The following is a 15,745-nucleotide window of genomic DNA, read 5'->3' on the forward strand; positions in this document are numbered from 1 at the left end:
AGGAATCACCCCCAGCTCACTAAACATAAAAGTCATGAAAGCAGAAATGCAATCGCCTGCGGCCACACCACCTTGAATAAGCCTGATCTTGTCTGATCTCAGAAGCTAAGCAGTGTTGGGCTTGGTTAGTACTTGGATGGGAGACCACCTGGAATATCAAGTGCTGCAGGCATTACATTTTACAATTGAAATGTGTGGAGGACAAAAGGAAATTTTGGAGGAATCACCCCCAGCTCACTAAACATAAAAGCCATGAAAGCAGAAATGCAATCGCCTGCGGCCACACCACCTTGAATAAGCCTGATCTCGTCTGATCTCAGAAGCTAAGCAATGTTGGGCTTGGTTAGTACTTGGATGGGAGACCACCTGGGAATATCAAGTGCTACAGGCATTACATTTTACAATTGAAATGTGTGGAGGACAAAAGGAAATTTTGGAGGAATCACCCCCAGCTTACTAAACATAAAAGTCATGAAAGCAGAAATGCAATCGCCTGCGGCCACACCACCTTGAATAAGCCTGATCTCATCTGATCTCAGAAGCTAAGCAATGTTGGGCTTGGTTAGTACTTGGATGGGAGACCACCTGGGAATATCAAGTGCTGAAGGCATTACATTTTACAATTGAAATGTGTGGAGGCCAAAAGGAAATTTTGGAGGAATCACCCCCAGCTCACTAAACATAAAAGTCATGAAAGCAGAAATGCAATCGCCTGCGGCCACACCACCTTGAATAAGCCTGATCTCGTCTGATCTCAGAAGCTAAGCAATGTTGGGCTTGGTTAGTACTTGGATGGGAGACCACCTGGGAATATCAAGTGCTGCAGGCATTACATTTTTGTAATTACATTTTACAATTGAAATGTGTGGAGGACAAAAGGAAATTTTGGAGGAATCACCCCCAGCTCACTAAACATAAAAGTCATGAAAGCAGAAATGCAATCGCCTGCGGCCACACCACCTTGAATAAGCCTGATCTCGTCTGATCTCAGAAGCTAAGCAATGTTGGGCTTGGTTAGTACTTGGATGGGAGACCACCTGGGAATATCAAGTGCTGCAGGCATTACATTTTTGTAATTACATTTTACAATTGAAATGTGTGGAGGACAAAAGGAAATTTTGGAGGAATCACCCCCAGCTCACTAAACATAAAAGTCATGAAAGCAGAAAAGCAATCGCCTGTGGCCACACCACCTTGAATAAGCCTGATCTCAGAAACTAAGCAATGTTGGGCTTGGTTAGTACTTGGATGGGAGACCACCTGGGAATATCAAGTGCTGCAGGCATTACATTTTTGTAATTACATTTTACAATTGAAATGTGTGGAGGACAAAAGGAAATTTTGGAGGAATCACCCCCAGCTCACTAAACATAAAAGTCATGAAAGCAGAAATGCAATCGCCTGCGGCCACACCACCTTGAATAAGCCTGATCTCGTCTGATCTCAGAAGCTAAGCAATGTTGGGCTTGGTTAGTACTTGGATGGGAGACCACCTGGGAATATCAAGTGCTGCAGGTGTTACATTTTACAATTGAAATGTGTGGAGGACAAAAGGAAATTTTGGAGGAATCACCCCCAGCTCACTAAACATAAAAGTCATGAAAGCAGAAATGCAATCGCCTGCGGCCACACCACCTTGAATAAGCCTGATCTCGTCTGATCTCAGAAGCTAAGCAATGTTGGGCTTGGTTAGTACTTGGATGGGAGACCACCTGGGAATATCAAGTGCTGCAGGTATTACATTTTACAATTGAAATGTGTGGAGGACAAAAGGAAATTTTGGAGGAATCACCCCCAGCTCACTAAACATAAAAGTCATGAAAGCAGAAATGCAATCGCCTGCGGCCACACCACCTTGAATAAGCCTGATCTCATCTGATCTCATAAGCTAAGCAATGTTGGGCTTGGTTAGTACTTGGATGGGAGACCACCTGGGAATATCAAGTGCTGCAGGCATTACATTTTTTGTAATTACATTTTAGAATTGAAATGTGTGGAGGACAAAAGGAAGTTTTGGAGGAATCACCCCCAGCTCACTAAACATAAAAGTCATGAAAGCAGAAATGCAATCGCCTGCGGCAACACCACCTTGAATAAGCCTTGTCTCGTCTGATCTCAAAAGCTAAGCAATGTTGGGCTTGGTTAGTACTTGGATGGGAGACCACCTGGGAACATCAAGTGCTGCAGGCATTACATTTTTGTAATTACATTTTACAATTGAAATGTGTGGAGGACAAAAGGAAATTTTGGAGGAATCACCCCCAGCTCACTAAACATAAAAGTCATGAAAGCAGAAATGCAATCGCCTGCGGCCACACCACCTTGAATAAGCCTGATCTCGTCAGTTCGCAGAAGCTAAGCAATGTTGGGCTTGGTTAGTACTTGGATGGGAGACCACCTGGGAATATCAAGTGCTGCAGGCATTACATTTTTGTAATTACATTTTACAATTGAAATGTGTGGAGGACAAAAGGAAATTTTGGAGGAATCACCCCCAGCTCACTAAACATAAAAGTCATGAAAGCAGAAATGCAATCTCCTGCGGCCACACCACCTTGAATAAGCCTGCTCTCGCCTGATCTCGTCTGATCTCAGAAGCTAAGCAATGTTGGGCTTGGTTAGTACTTCGATGGGAGACCACCTGGGAATATCAAGTGCTGCAGGCATTACATTTTACAATTGAAATGTGTGGAGGACAAAAGGAAATTTTGGAGGAATCACCCCCAGCTCACTAAACATAAAAGTCATGAAAGCAGAAATGCAACCGCCTGCGGCCACACCACCTTGAATAAGCCTGATCTCGTCTGATCTCAGAAGCTAAGCAATGTTGGGCTTGGTTAGTACTTGGATGGGAGACCACCTGAGTAAAGGCACGACAGTGTCTGTCACTTTTTTGAGCCCCGCCCCTTTTGATTGATTTATGACCCTAATCCCAGCCCATTTTGATTGATTTATTACCCTAGGCCCCGTCCCTATTGGTTGATTTATGACCTCTAAACCCCTCCCCTTTTCCCATGCTTTGATTGATTTATGACCCTTAAGCCCCTCCCCTTTTTCCCACGCTTTGAGTGATTTATGGCTCTAAAGCCTCGCCCCTTTTTCCCACGCTTTGAGTGATTTATGGCTCTAAAGCCTCGCCCCCTTTTTCCCACGCTTTTGAGTGATTTATGACCCGTCCCTTTTTACCGGACATCCGTCAAAAGTCGCCCTCCCTAAAAATGGCGTCTGTTGTACCCTTATTTTATAGACTATTACAAAGAAAAGATAGAAAGAAAGAAAGAAGAGAAAGCAAGTTGTATATATATATTTTAAAAAATGTTACAATTACAGGAATCGACAGGATTCGAACCTGCGAGGGTTGGTCATCCGTTAGATCTTAAGTCTGTTTTTGTATATAGATTTTTTTAAAACAAAATTGCCATTTATGGGTTGTTTAAAAAATAACGTATGAAAATGTAATTTAGAAAAATGTTAGCCGGTGGAGGACTTTGACCCCCCACGTCCTCATTGCAGAGAGCGGGTAGAGCGCAGGAATGTTTGGACATGTTGTAGGGTATGCCGCTATCTATAGGAGGGGCTTGTATCAGGGTTCTAATAAAAAGGAGTTTCTTATTTAAGGTTCATACTGCTTAAAAGAGAAGAACCGTTACCATGGATTCCGCAGCATTTGGCTATATTTCAGACAGCTCTTGCGACGAGTGGTTTGATTTTGATTACGTTCCAGAGAATAGGGATGCTGAAGATCCAGAGGCGCCGTGGCAATGGTGTGTATCTGAAAAAGTGTGTTTTCTACCTTCTTACGATCTGCCGAACCAGAGTCTTCCTAACACCCCTCCTACGGAGCCGGAGATTCCAACCGAACCTGTCTTTACACCGTTGTCTCGCGCTCTTCCTACAGAACCCCCGGAGGATCACGACGACCCGACAGCCTTTACGGAGTGACATTCACAAGAATCCTCAAGATTGTCAAGGGCCTTCTGGACTCTCTACTGGAAGTGATCATAGACCGGGATCTGCAGAAAAATTGTGCCGGTTGCGCCATGGACCACCCCAGCCAGAGACATCATAGCTGTCTCTTTGAAGCAGACTACGGTTATTTCAACAGGAGGTTTGAAGAACTAATAGCTAAAATACACGTACCTTGGTTAAAGATTCTGGTTTCTAAGGCTCTTCATCTACTCGATTTTTTCCTACCTCTGAACAAGATTCAGAAGCTGGTTGAGGATTGTTTAATTGAACTGATACCTGAACCTTACATAAAAGAGAAGCTCCAGCAGCTGCAACAGGACCTGGACGAAAGGACTCAAGAAGTGGTTAACAAGATAACTAGATCTTTCTATCACAGAAACTTTACAGAACCCCAGGCTCCTCTGACTTATTACTGGGCTTTTGACTTTGAAGATGGGGAACCGCGTGACTCTGGACAGAATGCAGATTGAGTTGGAGGGTCTTCTGTTTGAACTCGTAGTTGACAAATTGGCTTCCCAGGCCCTGTTTAAAAACCCCTTATCTGTCAATGCAAAACGTTTCACTGAGCTAAAAAGAGCTACGCTTGAAATACACGCCTTGGTGGATCCTAAATATTGGGCTGAAATGATTGCTGATTCTGTAAAATGTGAAATACCTTTAAATGTTTTTCTAACAGTGATGATCCCTGAAATGTTTTACACTGTGTACCCCTGTAAATGGGAGTATTTACTGGCGTTGTATACATACGTGTCTGAAGCTTGTCTTTATCATCTCGTCAATGGTCTGAATACAGATATCTCTAGAGCTGTAAAAGATACTGTGTATTGTTTAATGCATTACTATGAAAGGCAATGTCGCCTGTTTATGCGTCGTTTAAAGTATCCAATCATAATTGTTAATCTGTATACTGTGTGAATAAACCCTTTAGTACTTTACAATCACCGCATTTGTTTGACTTTTTTTCTGAAGGGATGACTCTTCAGCAAATGAAACGAATTTACTATGATGTTTCAAATCCTGGTGGGTTTGGAGGCCGACAGTCTCTACAGAGAGTTCTTAGGGAGGAGGGGTGTAGGGTTAGTGATAAGGATATAGCTGAATGGTTATCTGAACAAGACACTTACACCCTACATAAACCCTCTAGAATAAACTTTAAAAGAAACCGCGTATTTGTATCTAATATTGACGATCAATGGCAGGCTGATTTAGTAGATATGTCTAGTCTGTCAAAGAAAAATAACTGCAACAAGTTCATGTTAACATGCATAGATGTTTTATCCAAATGTGCATGGGTTCAACCTCTAAAAAACAAAACTCCTGGGTGTGTGACAAAGGCTTTCAAGAAAATCCTTGAAAGCGGTCGTTCACCCAAAAAACTGCAAACTGATAAAGGTAAAGAATTTTTAAACAAGTCCTTTCAAAACTTGTTAAAAAAATATAGTATTGCACACTTTACCACCGGTAATGAATTAAAAGCCTCTGTTGTTGAAAGGTATAATAGGACTCTAAAGACTAAAATGTGGAAATATTTTACAGCCTTCAACACTCATAAGTATTTAGATAAGCTAAAAGAATTGGTTCGCTCTTATAATAATTCTTACCATAGAAGTATTAAAATGAAACCTTCAGAAGTTAATGAAGACAATTCCTTTAAAGTTTTTAAGAATCTATATACTCAGGAATTCCCGTACAAACCACCTAAATTCAAGTTTCAGATTGGGGATGCTGTTAGAGTATCAAAACTAAGGGCCTCCTTTATAAAAGGTTACGAGCAGACATACACGGATGAAATTTTTAATATATACGAACGATTGCCTAGGAAACCCCCTGTATACAGGCTGAAGGATTATGACGGAGAGGAAATAAATGGGACCTTCTATGAGCTTGAATTACAGAAGATAAAAGGGACGGAAGATAGACTGTTTACGGAAGAGAAATTCTTAGCCAAGAAAAAAGAAAAAGGTAAAAAGTATTGTCTTATAAAGTGGCGGGGTTGGCCGGACAAATTTAACAGCTGGATCGAGGCCAAGCAGCTGCAGAATATTAAGGGGACTCCATCATTGTAGATTTCATTACACCGTGGCTACTGACAAGATGGATCAAACCTCCTTTTATGTGACTCTACCCAGTAACGCCTCAAAGGATATATTTCCGAAGAACACTATAGCCGATTTTACTATACGGTTATCAAAACCTGTGAATCTACAAGGAAAATGGGAAGTTGGATTAGCAGAGATCCAATACCCTTATACGTGGGAAAATATAAGTGATGCGGAGAATAGATTTTTTACCCGTAGTATAGATACGCATGTTAAAACAGTATTTAAAATAGCAGCCGGTTATTATGATTCTGTAAAGGAATTAATCAACGCTATGAATAATGCTTTTTCGAGATAGATTGATAGACATAGAGTTATTATACAAATCTGTAGAAAGAAAAGTTTATATACATGGAGATGCCAAATTGTACCTGTATACAGAGGGTCAATTAGGAAGGATCTTGGGGTTCTATGAAGCCACCGCTGAGAAAGCTTATAAGAGGTGGTTTTATCCTGCAGACATTAGAGCAGGATTTTACACTTTGTATGTATACACCAATATAATAACCCATCAAGCAGTGGGGGATAGCTACGTCCCCCTTCTAAGATGTGTACCTATTAATGGATCCCCCAATGAAATAGTAACAATAACTTATGACCGACCTCATTATGTAGCTGTCAGTAAGAATTGTTTTGACACTATAACTTTGCAACTTAAGACGGATCAAAACAGTCTGGTTCCATTTCATTTTGGGAAGGTCATAGTGAAGGTCCACTTCAGACATGTTAAACAGTCTCTTTATATATAATTGAAAAGAATATGAAAATGAGGGTCTATGGAGATTCCAACCCCTATATACAATATTATAAAAATCAAGCTGGAAATGGGATGCCAGGTTTTACTGGGGCTCCAGTAATGTACGGGGCAGGGATCGGGGGTATATTCAGAGGGCTTTTTAGAAAAGCTATGCCTTTACTTAGGAGGGATTTTGATATAGCTAAACCTCATTTAAAGTCAGCGGCTAAAAATATTGTGAAGGACGTGGTGTCGAACGTGATAACATCCTACGCTACTCACAACCATGAGGACCCCCAATCAGGATCGGGGTTAATGGTGATGTCAAGAGGCTATAGAAAAAAACGTCCCAGTCCTCCAGGAGCTCGAAGCCGATCCCGTAAAAGGGCTAGACGAGCACCTTCTAAAGCATTAAGCAGCAGATCGCGGAGGAAGAGGTCTGTTAAAAAAACGAAGGCACGTCGTAAAAAGAAAACTAGAAACATCTTTTAAAACATGGCTCTAGTTCATCATTTATCTCAAGAATGTGTAAAATCTGAACTGGATTTATTCACCGTGCCTTACACCCAGACAAGTATAGATAAAAGCCTTTATGTTGAAATACCACCGCTCTCAGCCCTTTCGGACACCGCCCCTCTTGAATTTTATATTGCAGGAAACGGGGAGGATTATCTGGACTTAAATAACACTCTTTTAAGACTTGCTTGTAAAATCACAAAAGCTGATAACACTGATCTAGATGTCAATAGCCCTGTAAGCATTATCAACTATCCTATAGCTACAATTTTCTCACAAGTAGACGTTTCCTTAGGCGAAAGATTAATTAGCCAGAGTAGTAGCACATATCCTTATAGAAGTCTTATAGAAGTCTTGCTCAATTATGGTAAGGAAACCTTGGAATCTCAGTTTTCGGCTGGGATGTATTTTAAAGACACCGCTGGCAATATGGATGTTGGAGATCCTGCAGGGGCAACCGAAGGCTTAAGACAAAGAGGTGTTTATACCCGAAGAAGTCACATACTTGAACTTTTAGGACCTCTACATTCTGATATTTTTTTTCAAGAAAAACTCATGTTAAATGGCATTGATGTAAAAATTAAAATGATTAGGGCTAGTGATAGGTTTTGTTTAATGGCAGGCGATGCAAACCAGTATAAACTTCACCTTTTAGAAGCCTCTCTTTATGTCAAGAAAGTTAAAGTGTCTCCGGATAACAGATAACGATGCCTTTAGCGGTGATTATGTATAAAATCCTTTTAACTTTAAACATTTTGATGCCAACTTTATAGCATTGTATGTTGATGGAGAACAAATACCCTTAAAACCTTTTCAACCCAACTATGCGAATACGCACAACTCTGTTAGGGAGTATTATAGTTTAATACAGGCCACTGGAAGACATCTGAAAGACAAACCTCTGATTATCGATCGTTCCGATTACTCTAGGGGGTACACCCTTTATGCTTTTGATTTAACCCCCGACCAAGAAGCAGGGGATCACTTTTCTCTAGTTAAAACAGGAAACATGCGTCTTGAAATGCGCTTTTCTGTTCCACTGCCGGACACTGTAAACCTAATCATCTATGCAGTGTTTGAGAACGTCATAGAGGTCTCCCAACAAAGAGCTGTTCTCTTTGATTACTGATTAAATGAAATTGAGTCATTTAACGTGACCATGAATACTTTACAACTTACCTCGATACTAACTAGTAACCCTTTTACACAAAAGAGTTTTTATGGGGTTTTAGCATGTGACCAACTGCCTAAGGGTAGAATTAAAAAAAATCCTGCTTTGATCATCGTGAACACTCATCCTCAGAATTACCCAGGGGAACATTGGCTGGGCCTTTATTTAAAAGATGGGAACGGTGAATTTTTTGACTCATACGGTTACCCCCCGGATTTCGGATATTTTCCTAAAACTATTATGGAATTTTTATTCAAAAACTCTACACAGACTGTATTCAACAACCAACAGCTGCAAGGACCAAAGACCTCTACATGTGGACATCATTGTGTTTTTTTCTTATATCATCATTCTAAAGGTCTTGCCTACCGTGAAATCCTGAAACTATATAGTGAAAATGTTGATAAAAACGATTATATGGTCTACAATTTCATTCAAAAAATATATCCCTCTAAATCAAAATATATGTGTGACGATGCGTGTGTGCAGTGTGTAAATTCCTGCCAGGCTTTTAAAAACAAATGTTTTAAATGTTAAATAAAAACGCTGTTTGAGACAATAAATCCTTAAACAATATATTTTTTATTGAATGTAGTCATTTAAAAATTGACACATGCATATGTACATAAAAAACAAACATTGAAAATACACAAGAAAAAAAGATTTACAAATTAATAGTCTTCCCAGTCATTTTGTCTCTTTTTCCTCCTTCTGGAGCTCTTAAGAGGGTTAATTTTAAAGGCCTGCACACGGCTGCGGGTCTGGGTATTAGGGATCACAGAATTAGGGATATTTATGCATGCTAGACCCTCCAGGAATTCATCCCAACCTGCTGGGGTCCTACGATCTCTAACATTACTGACCCTGGTAACTGTTTTAATTAAATCAACCATATGGGTTCCTCTCACAACATTACCCTGTAAAATAAACTCTCCTTGATCATTCCACAAAGTAGTACTAGAGTTCTGGATCATGGCCTGTAAAATAAATTCAGCATCTTGGATCTGTGAGGGACGCTTCTCATAACATAATCCTCTATCTGAGAAACTTTCTCTTGAACAGTACTCTGTCCATCTTGAGGAGGGCCCTGGGGCCCAGTTGTATTATCAGTGACAGCATCATTAGGAGGGGTTAACAGTGTTAAAGTATTAGTTTCTTTTTCATCCTGTTTAATCAAGGTCAGATACCTTTGTAAAAAAGCAGTATATAGTTTAATTTTTTCATAATCGCTAATATCAGTTCTCAGTAACACACTTTTCATATCGTTATCAAGACGGCTTTCCACTGCTTTTCTAATAGGTTCAGGAGAAGTGGAGGGGCCTTGTCGTATTCTGTCAATCTGTTGTTGGGGTACGAGGTACATTTTCTGAGCATACTCCATACTTTTAACGTCTTGCTGTTAAAAGATCTGATAAAAAAGGGATGGCAATGCCTAACAAAGAACCTATAAAACCTCCTTTTTGGTTTACTGTTTTTCTCTTCTTTTTTAGAGGTTGTTTCTTATTACATAACTTCTTTATTACAACTTTTTCTTTTTTAAGTCTTTTTAATTGGGCTTTGGTCAAAGGAATATTCCCCCTTAAAGTGTTTATGGCTATTTCAACAATAGATTTGATAAGATCATCAGAGGCCTCTTGTAAAACGATTCTTCTCTGGGGAGAAGACCCGCTGACTAACCTTTTTAAGAGGGGGAGGTTTCTTTTTATTCTAGCCGACATGTTGTCTGCTGTTGATAAAATAATCTTTTTAAGTATCTACAACACTTTATAACCTCTTAGCCTTAGGTTTTTTCATAATATAGGTAGCAGGCCAATCAGGTTGGAACAAACCTGTTCGTAACCGATAATCTTCAGGGGTCTGTGCTTTTAAATCTATCAAGAGATAACCGTACGGTTGTTTTGTCGCATCTTCAAAAGCTTCTAAAAAGAAATTAGAGTTTCGCGGGTACATCTGTCTCGCTAGGGTGTTAATCTGCAGCTTGTCTCTGGGATTTTTAAAAAGAATCATGTAATTAGCATTTAAGTTTATGGTACGACTCATTTTACCCTGAAAAAACAAATTTTGTACTAGATATAATATACATAAATTCCTATGGTGCGTGTATTTTGTAAAGGCTTTCTGTATTTCATCATTTTCACTAGCTACATCAAATCGTCAATAATGATTAAATTGACTTTGTTAGGGGAGTAAGGTATCATCACAGAGAGATGCGGGTATCCCTTCAACAAATTTTAAATTGGGAAATTTACAAGCTAATTCATCGTATAATTTTTGCCAGCAACTATAACAGTATATTATATTCTCAGGAATTTGCGACAGAACCTGTGAAGATTATTCTAAAAGTTTTTTCACAAAAAAACTTTTCCCTGAACTAGAGGGTCCCGATATGATTGCTGCAAAAGGGATGGAAAGACGTACATCAAAACCTCCTTCAGTATCCATAGGGCAATGTGGTGTATTCAGACTTCAATACTCTCGTATTGCACACAATCTGAAAAGTTTTCCTGTGTGGTCTATTTTCTAGCTGAAACTCTTTTTTATTTCTGTGAATTTGGGTCCCTTCGATCAAGATTTTTTCAGGAGGGGTGTCTCGATCAGGACTCAGGAAATTCTGAACCAAATCTTTCAGAGATGAGAGATTAATAGTTTTGGAGTTTTCGTAATTAAGGGTTATGCCCTTAATTTTCAGACATGTTTTGCCGTCCTTTGTTTTATAGCCGTATGTTTTAGGACCCCCTGAAACAAATTCTGTAATGTAATCACCCGGTTTAAGCTCACTGGTCAATTCCCCTAGATAATCACCTAGCGGGGGGTTCCAATCTCCTGGTTTGCTCACAAAGATTACAGAGTCAGTGTCATGGTAAAGGCACCTTCTCTGTAGGCGATCCATCAGGTCATACAGTTCTAAACGAGCGTATGCGGTTGTAAAGGCCGCGATAAAGATGTTTACATTACCAGGGTGTGTGTACGAGTCAGAAGCGTAGCGCCACTGCACTTGGGCCACGTTTTCACCGACAAAGAAAAAATGGGAAACCTTATAGCGTTTTGAAAACACATACTGAAAAAATTCTGCAGGGTTTCTAACCAACGTCGTGGATAATGGGTTTGTCAAGGTCTAGGGCTATACCTTCTTTGAGAAGGTAATCGCTGATGTACTTCTCTTTGCTCTGGTCATCAACGCATTGAGATGGGTACCCAGAACTCTCTTGCTTACCCTTCAGATGGGCATTGATATACCCTGTAAACAGAGTATCAGAAGTCTGAGGGAAATGCCAAATTTCATGGATTTTAGTCACTGTATAACCCTTCTCAAGGGCTTTGAACACCTCCACAGAACACCAGACTCCTGTTAAGGATCTTTCAGCCTCCTCATGAGTGCACGATTCTGTCTGATTTAGTGTCTCTGTACAAGCGCGACAAAGGGTGAACATCAGTTTACCACAGATTCTAGAGGGGAGCACCGGAAAATACAGACCCCTAGGGGGCAACACTGTTAATTTAAACAGACCAAAGTAATTACTCAAATCCTCAAAGTCGTGATAAATTATGGTGGGGTGCTCTATGGGATACGTCTTGGTCTTGTTGACAAAGGGGTACTCTAGTACTCTATCCTCTCGTTTTCTTTAGCTACATAATGCAACGTGATAGCATTCGTACGGCCTCCGAATAAGGATTCGCGAGGATTAAGGCGTTCTGGACCCTCATATTTACTCACAAAAGTCTGAACCGACGGATCCTGCTTTTTTAAAGCATTCCATTCATGTTCCCATATCACCCGTACATCTAGACCATAGACCTTTTTCAGCATCTTAACCTTCGCGTTAAAATGCTGGAACATCGTCCCGCACGATTCCTTAGTTAAAGGATGACTGTCATTAGAGTCGTAACACACGGCGCAGCCATGGTAGAAACAGCCTGCAAATTCATAGGCTGTAGGAACACCCTCTACAACCGCGTAACCATCCACAAAATATCTCCCAAACTGTTTCTCACCATCGTTCAAAGCGTGCTGAATGTATATATTTTCAGTTTCAGCAACATACAACAGCCACTGTAGTGAAGCATTTGAAAAACTCTTCTGCTGCTTTGTATAATTATCAGCGGGTACATTACCTATTGTGTTCTGAGGCAGAAATTTAGTCCTGTACATAGCCATGCACAAGGAGGCGATTGTAGTGCATTGGAAGGGGTCAATCTCGCCTACTTTGTAAACTTCTGTTTTGAAACGGATACACGCTTCTTTTAAAATCTCGACATCGTTCTTACAGTAAAACACCATCTCCTTTTTGAAATCAAACACGCCATCCTTAACGGTCGCATACCATGCATAAAAGTCGTCACGGTCTTTAGCCATCATCTGGTGAATACCGTAGTACTTAGGCTCCGGGTACGGGCCCACATAGGTCTGGTTTTCAGCAGTATTGAAGAAATGTGGGAAATACCCTTTAGCGGCGTCAAATCCCATCACTTTAGGCATAGCGCTCAGCCGCATAGGTAAAAAGTTCAAAGAATCAATATACCTCATATTGAAAGTTTTGTCAATGAAACACATCAGCTTGCTCCCCTGAGATATAATCTGGGGGGTGAGGGCATTGTGTACTAGATGATTCATGAGCAGATAACCATCATAACCTTTTGAGTTATGCACTATAAAAGTATAGTCTTTATAATGTTAGCCTTTAGGCGTAATTCGGGGGATGCCGTAGAGGGCGCTCTCCCGCTTTGCGCTCCTTTTTTCTTCTTATCCTATTTCCTTTTCTTTAGCCTGTCTTACCTTCCCTCCGTGGCATCCTGCCCGGTAGCGTCCGCGATCTCTTCCGGGTGGAAGCTGATCCCAGTTCAGCCTCATTTAGTATTTCCAGCCAATCGCACAATGCAGCGCTCGCCACGTCAATTATTAGGGCATGGCCAGCACTGCTCCACGTATGTGTTATTGGCTGCCCCTCCTGTCTATCTCGCTCTCTTTTTCTACTTTAACCCAGCACTATTTCCGCTTCCTTGTCTGTGTTTGTTTTTTGTTTCTCTGCTCTGCGCTCGCAAGATAGTATCAGCTATTTTCCTACCTGCTCAGTCTGCGCCGTTCAAAACGCAGCGTCATTCTCAACTTGGTCTGCGTTTTCATCAGTTTCAATGTCACCACTGCACTGCAACTGTTTTACACCGGCGCCTCACAGACCATGGTTACCACGGCAACGCCTCAGCGAGTGACTACTGGGAGTGGTAAGTTGCTACGGCGACCAGGCAGCTTTAACAGGCAATGAGAGCCTGTGCCACACGACTGCAATTTCTGGCTCCTGCTGCAGCGCTTTTGCAACATGAGAGCTTCAACTCGCCGAATTGTGACATCTAAATACTGCAGGCTCCTCTTCTAGACCTACATTAACTTACTTATATCATCACTAACTGTTCTAAAGCAAATGCTTAATACATAGACAAGGATTGTAATCGCAATAACCAAATATATGCTACCCTGCTTCACTGAAGCCAATAGTTTCAATTCCAATCAAAACCTCTAGATGGCAGCATATCACCACAAGCTCTACATAATTTAAGATGATTTGCTATCGCTGCGAATCTGGCACTCTCCAAACCTTCTATCAATTCCTGCAGTTCGTTGTCTTTTTGAGAGATTCTCAGTACCCTCCTGCCTCAACCTCTTTTTCTACATATATTAACTTGAATTTTTTCAAATCCAAACTCCTCCCCTTGAGAACCTTGTCATGAAGCCATGCTTATCAGCTTTCTGAGATGTTAAGAATCCACCGTCACATTAATTTACAGCTTCCCTGCATCAGGCCATTCCTGCAACCCTCTTGTTCCTGGATTTGCACTTCCTTATTTGCCCCCAACTTCATCAAGGCACTTAATATAACTTTCAAAGTCCATTTCATTCAATTTGAGCTACCAGTCACATTCGGAAACTATGTGCTACGATTATCAACATTTCAGTCAAGCGTCCTCGTATCCCGCAATGGACAATACACTCTTAGACTGCTCCTGATCAAATCAATAGGTTTTGTAGCAGCCTCCGAGCAACACATTCCTATCTTCTCAGGTTCTGCAGCGGCCTCAGATCTATGCATTCTTCATTTCTGCCCAAAGGCAGCCCCATCGCCGACATCATCTAAAAACGCCTTAACTCTCAAATACCAATTTTCACCGCATTCAGCAGCTCTCTGCTCTCTACAGCAGGCCACTGCAGACTACTGACAGCATTCCATCGTTTACCCCTCAGATCTCTGCCCGTTCAGCAGATCTTGCCTCTACTGTTAATATCTCCTCATTACAGCAAATCTCGGCTCCCTCTTCAGATCTGCTTCTATTGCAGCATACAAAAGTGGCTTTAGTTTACTGTTCAAATCTGCAACTGCTCTCCAGAGCTTCCATCACTCCAGCTTTCCTCCAATACCTGGATCTAAGATATATATATACACGGAGAGCTTGACTTCCTCAGCAATTTAGTCATATGTCCGCTCATCCTCTCAGATACTACAAGCTTTAATATATGGTACGAGACTGGAAATCTGTTTGATTTATGAATTAAGGAGTTCCACTATTTGGAGAATGATTGGAGTTGTGAAACCCAAATCTCTGATTTATGAGTTCACCTTTTCCATTCCAAACAGACAAGATGGTAGCAAACCGCTGATCAATCCCGTATTAACTAACACAGGATGGTTGGCATCTCAGCTCTCTGCCTTAGTTTTAAAAACATCTCAGCAGTCGATTTCATATATTTGTTCAGGTCCAGCTGCCACCTCAGCCCTCATCAAACTCTGCAACACCAACATCTGCCGTTCAACTAAATACAACACTCTCCAACCTTCTGCAATCTGCTCATCACTACATGGCCACACTCTTAGTCCCAGCGACCAAATCTTCATTTACCTCTGGATGGAAAACATTTACAACTTTCTGCACTCAAAATACATCCCATTCTGATTTAATGAGCAACGGATTCTAGCCTCCATCGCCCATGCAAGGGATTCTCTTCACTTAGCCCCCTCTACCGTTAAAGCCTACATCTCCGGAATTTAGTATTTCTGCCGCCTCATCTCCGTCCCTTCTTCAACACTCCTATCCATCCCATCAGTTTGCTTGACACTCAGAGAGATCCTCAAGAGCCCCCCCCCCTGCTGCTCCCTCCTGGCTCCCTATATCAATAGACATTCTTCACTCTTTAATATCTACCCTCAGAAAAAGCTGCTCTGTCTATGCAATGACCTTACCTTGGAAGTACTATGTCTAACTGCT

At 41.1% G+C, this 15,745-nt stretch overlaps 7 non-coding genes and 5 pseudogenes across 7 annotated transcripts; all 12 read left to right on the forward strand.

Annotated features, from left to right (window-relative positions):
- The first annotated feature begins 54 nt into the window (after positions 1-54).
- Positions 55-172, forward strand: LOC131714226 (5S ribosomal RNA; annotated as a pseudogene).
- A 100-nt stretch (positions 173-272) lies between these two features.
- Positions 273-391, forward strand: LOC131711659 (5S ribosomal RNA). The gene has a single exon (XR_009313545.1). It is a non-coding gene; the product is annotated as a 5S ribosomal RNA (ribosomal RNA).
- A 100-nt stretch (positions 392-491) lies between these two features.
- LOC131712362 (5S ribosomal RNA) lies at positions 492-610 on the forward strand. Its single transcript, XR_009314255.1, has one exon. It is a non-coding gene; the product is annotated as a 5S ribosomal RNA (ribosomal RNA).
- Positions 611-710: 100 nt separating this feature from the next.
- Positions 711-829, forward strand: LOC131716614 (5S ribosomal RNA). Its single transcript, XR_009315501.1, has one exon. It is a non-coding gene; the product is annotated as a 5S ribosomal RNA (ribosomal RNA).
- Positions 830-943: 114 nt separating this feature from the next.
- Positions 944-1,062, forward strand: LOC131716615 (5S ribosomal RNA). Its single transcript, XR_009315502.1, has one exon. It is a non-coding gene; the product is annotated as a 5S ribosomal RNA (ribosomal RNA).
- Positions 1,063-1,176: 114 nt separating this feature from the next.
- On the forward strand, positions 1,177-1,285 carry LOC131715560 (5S ribosomal RNA; annotated as a pseudogene).
- A 114-nt stretch (positions 1,286-1,399) lies between these two features.
- On the forward strand, positions 1,400-1,518 carry LOC131710872 (5S ribosomal RNA). The gene has a single exon (XR_009312754.1). It is a non-coding gene; the product is annotated as a 5S ribosomal RNA (ribosomal RNA).
- Positions 1,519-1,618: 100 nt separating this feature from the next.
- LOC131710411 (5S ribosomal RNA) lies at positions 1,619-1,737 on the forward strand. Its single transcript, XR_009312283.1, has one exon. It is a non-coding gene; the product is annotated as a 5S ribosomal RNA (ribosomal RNA).
- Positions 1,738-1,837: 100 nt separating this feature from the next.
- On the forward strand, positions 1,838-1,956 carry LOC131711392 (5S ribosomal RNA). The gene has a single exon (XR_009313275.1). It is a non-coding gene; the product is annotated as a 5S ribosomal RNA (ribosomal RNA).
- Positions 1,957-2,071: 115 nt separating this feature from the next.
- LOC131714365 (5S ribosomal RNA) lies at positions 2,072-2,190 on the forward strand (annotated as a pseudogene).
- Positions 2,191-2,304: 114 nt separating this feature from the next.
- On the forward strand, positions 2,305-2,423 carry LOC131713573 (5S ribosomal RNA; annotated as a pseudogene).
- Positions 2,424-2,537: 114 nt separating this feature from the next.
- LOC131714043 (5S ribosomal RNA) lies at positions 2,538-2,666 on the forward strand (annotated as a pseudogene).
- Positions 2,667-15,745: the final 13,079 nt, after the last annotated feature.

The sequence above is a fragment of the Acipenser ruthenus genome, chromosome 44 (genome assembly GCF_902713425.1).
Source record: "Acipenser ruthenus chromosome 44, fAciRut3.2 maternal haplotype, whole genome shotgun sequence".
In the NCBI taxonomy this organism is placed as follows: Eukaryota; Metazoa; Chordata; class Actinopteri; order Acipenseriformes; family Acipenseridae; genus Acipenser; species Acipenser ruthenus.